We start from the raw sequence: 4,452 nt of genomic DNA, 5'->3' as shown, positions 1-4,452 counted from the left end.
AACTAATCGATAATGCTCTGATTTTGGGTCATTTTACCTGACTGGCGCTTTGAGCATTTGCATTTGGATTTAATTGTGATAGCTTTGAATTCTGCTGTGTCCTAAATGGGTCCTAACCTAATGAATTGAAATAATTTGGACAGCATTCATTTCCATTTCACTCTCTCTTCCTACGCATACCATCACACACCTACACACAACAGAAAATTCTTTTTGCAATCTTATCTCATGATCTTTCATGCCAAATAACAGCTCATTGACGATCTGATTAAATGGAAATGCCCTTTAAAACTGTGAAATCTGTAACATTTGACAAGATACATGGTGTGAAAGTGACACTGACTGAACGAATCAATGTATGACCACACTTGTAAATCTTTACACTATTATAGGTCATACAATAGTATAGTGTATAGTGCATATACCTTCAAATCTTCATTTTTCTATTATTATTAAGTGCTGTTGCAGTCTGCTACTGAGTTGTTTAAGTTCTGCACAGTTAAATAGCCTTTCGTAAAAGACATTTCATGGACCACTAGTGCCCTCTGTCAGCATTAGCCAGGATATTGCACATTTTAACTGATACTGTTAAAAAAGTGGCACTTTTTAAAATATCGATGCATTTTTGCTGCTTGAAAACTTTACTGAAAAGTGCTTTTTGTGAGTACATTTGAAAGACAACTAGCTAACCCTCTTCAACTCTTGCACATGTCTATAGCAGGGGATTTTGTAGTTTCAGATGTGAGGATGTGACAATTTACCACAGTCATGCAATAGCCAAACCTTGTGGGTGTTTGTGCATTGGGCTCATTTTGTGGTAAAAGGGTCTTGGGGACAGTTATTAGCAATTGCTCATGTGTGTGAAACTGAAAACTCGTTGTGGGGAAAAGAAGCAAGTATCTTTTAGATTTGATGATATCTTTTTCTGCTCTGTGCAAGACATTTTCCAGTCTGGGTTTGCTTCATTTTCTGTCAGGCACTGCTTTTTGTCTCATGTTAGATTACATCGCCATATATAACATCGTCTTATCTCCCACTTCGATAAAGTGTATCTGGAAAACATAGTAATTTTTATGAAAAAATCTCTATGTTCTTAACCCCCATTACCAAAGCCATTCTGAAAAGCCATTATCATCAACCTCAGGTCTCTGCCAAAACCAAAGCACCTTATGTTTTCAGCACTTTGTGGCATTGTTTATTCATATATATATATATATATATATATATATATATATATATATATATATATATATATATATATATAGTATATATATATATATATATATATGTCTATCAAATCAGAACTGTTAAAAAGTGTAAGATAACTTTGTTTCAAAAATATAAATGATTCTTTGGGATAATACTTGAGTAATTCCTTAGTAGGATGTTTTTTCAATTTATGGCACAATATATGTGGGTGACAAAGACAAAACTTAATGTCAATACAAATTCTTTACAGTGTCAGATATGTAATTAAAGCGTGAAATAGTGTGTAACATGCAGGAGGTAAAGCATAGTTTCACAGCGAGCTCCTGTTGGTCCTGTTGAGGGGTGACATTTTTGAGTTATTTATTTATAAGCAAAAACCCCTAAATATGCTTCTAAAACTCTTATTCTCTGGGACAGTTATCAGAGAACTTCTAAGCAAACATGACGAGAGGCATGTCGTAGCCAGAAAACCACATATGTGGGTAATTACAATAAATGGGGGCTGTATTTCAGCACCGGTTACAATTTGTGTACATTGCATGCTCAGTGAAATGACTAAGACCAGATTTGTTCACTTTGAACTCATGTAATACTTTGAGAAAATGTGTAAAATGTAAAGGGCTCTTTCAATATTACTGTTAGTGGTGTGTGTAGGTGGGTGTGAGCAATAGAGAAGGAGATGATGTCTTTGGGAAATTAAAGCTCCTGTTTTTAGTGACGTGAAAAAAAAAAAAAAACTCAAAACACTGCTCTAGATGACATAAGATTCCTTGTTATTATCAAAAGTTTCATGTGTCTGATGATCTGTCTCCATTATTACAGACTGTTTCATTATGACTACTGAATGCTCAATCATTTCACCAACACCAGGGGGAAGCATTCAGCCATTTTTATGGTAATATGTTTTAGGAAATTCAACCAACTGACTGATGCAAAGCTATGTGTATGTGTGTATATATATATATATATATATATATATATATATATATATATATATATATATATATATATATAAAGTGATTTAGATCATGCCAATTCCATATTACAGTGTTTCAAAACAAATAAAATACATTTTTAAAGATATTTACAATACATAATATTCCTTTCATGCAAAATGTTGCACTACTAAACTGCTATTGAAAAAGTTGTGAGATATATGTCCTGTGGTCTAACCTACTGTGTAAAGACCAATTACTCTATAAATGTAAATTTTTATATGTTAATGTCACTGAGTGGAATAAATAAAATATGCTAGAATAGAAATTTCTTAACTGTTTTACAATGGGGGAGTTTGTATGTAGCAGTAGCAAAGTGACAGGCAATCAAAGCAAGTAGGTTCACAAAAAGATGGAATATGAAAACAGAATAAAGAATAAGAATAAGAGTAGGATAAAATTTCAACATAAATATATATGTGAACACTTACTGAGGAGCAGTGAAGGAATATAAAATCTTACAGCTTCTGGGAGGAAGGATCTATGACACCGCTCCTTTGTGCACCTATAGTGCATCAATCTGTCACTGAAGGAACTCTCCAGATAAGCAACAGCACTGTACATGAGGAAAAGTTAAATAGTTAAATATTCACTAATTTCAAGATAAATAAATTAAAACAATACAGTCAATACTTTGAGGTCTTGATGGCTTCACAGTCAAAAATTCTCAAAAACATTTTTTACCTTAAGGCTAATTTACATGTCATGTCATAGAATATATCAACTTAAAGGACCTCTGTGACCTGTGATGGACTGTCGACCTATCCAGGTGTATTCTGTCTCCCCCCCAATGACTGCTGGAAGTAGGCACCAGGTAATACAAGGACAGATAATGGGTGGATGGACCCACATGCCTGTATTCATTATTATCCACTTCTTCACTTTACGCAGCACTACATAAATCTATGTTTAGATTTATGTAATCTATGGGGTGGGTATAAAAATAAGTTCATACTTCTACCTATTCATTTGAATATGTAAATATACTTTATTACTTTTCTTTTTTGGTTTGCTTGTCTTTTGTTAGCTTTTGTTTTAAATGTATTTCATTTGTATATAATTTTGGTTATTCTTTTATTACACCATGTTATATAACATTTTTGTAATATATATACAATATATATGTAATATATATTTGGAATATATATACATATATACATTTTTGCTTCATCTCTCTGTGTGGAATCATAAATACAGTAAGACCTTCAGTGCTTGAGATGTTGTCTTGGGTTCGTTAGTGATCTGAAAGATTCATTAGTGTGTTCTTGTGACATTTTTGGCCATCGATTCCTGGGACAGGCCATAACTGTAAAAACGTCTCTTACTTCTGGTTGGTGCCATTCCCAAACCCCTTTCTAGACTTACAGATCTCAGTGACTTTTCATTTCCAGGCATAAAATGATTTTTTTGTTGTTGTTTTGTTTTGCTTTTACTGACCCTCTATTCATTGACAGGTTTTATTTAAGGTCTGCCAGGTCTGGCAGTAATCAATAATTGTCTGAACACAGTTAAGTTGAATATGACAAAGAAAAAAAAAAAAAGAAGAAAAAATTAGGCAAAATTTTGTAAGGTGGAACATATGTTTTTCACAGCGCCATAATCAATGACATTCTTTCTTCAGAGAATTGGTTCACACCTTGAGTAATAAAAGAGATGGGTAATATTGGTTAGTACTTAAACCTGATAGCAGAACTGAGATCAGAAGATAGCTAACAGAAGACATTCGACTATACACGGATTCATTATATTAAAAAATGACATTGAAAATTGACCAGTACATCACTATCTATCACCTACATTATCAATTTTCAGACGATATTCGCCTATTTATTTATTTATTTATTTATTTATTTATTTATTTATTTATTTATTTATTTATTTATTTATTTATTTATTTATTTATTTATTTGTCAGTAATTCTTAATAAAAGAGTTTAACATCAAAATATTGGCTGCTGGGGACTTTAAAACACAAAGCATCATTTCGTGGGAAAAAAAAAGAAAAAAAAAAAGAGGGCACTTGTAACCTGACCGACTGGCGAGAAGAGCGCAGAGGCAGCCTGTCCACACGGTGTGATCCGTTTCTATGTGTTAGACCAACATCCCAGAATAGCAACGCGTGCGGCCACCGAGCGAGGAGATGGAGGAGGAAGTGGTGGATTTAACAACTGTTGCTTTTGCTGCTTCTGCTGCTGCTGTTGCTGCGGAACCAACTACCTCTCAGTCCGGGCGGCATGGTGAATATCGGA

The sequence above is a fragment of the Gambusia affinis genome, linkage group LG11 (genome assembly GCF_019740435.1).
Source record: "Gambusia affinis linkage group LG11, SWU_Gaff_1.0, whole genome shotgun sequence".
NCBI lineage: Eukaryota > Metazoa > Chordata > Actinopteri > Cyprinodontiformes > Poeciliidae > Gambusia > Gambusia affinis.
The sequence above is the reverse complement of the archived record's forward strand: the minus strand, read 5'-3'. Positions refer to the sequence as shown.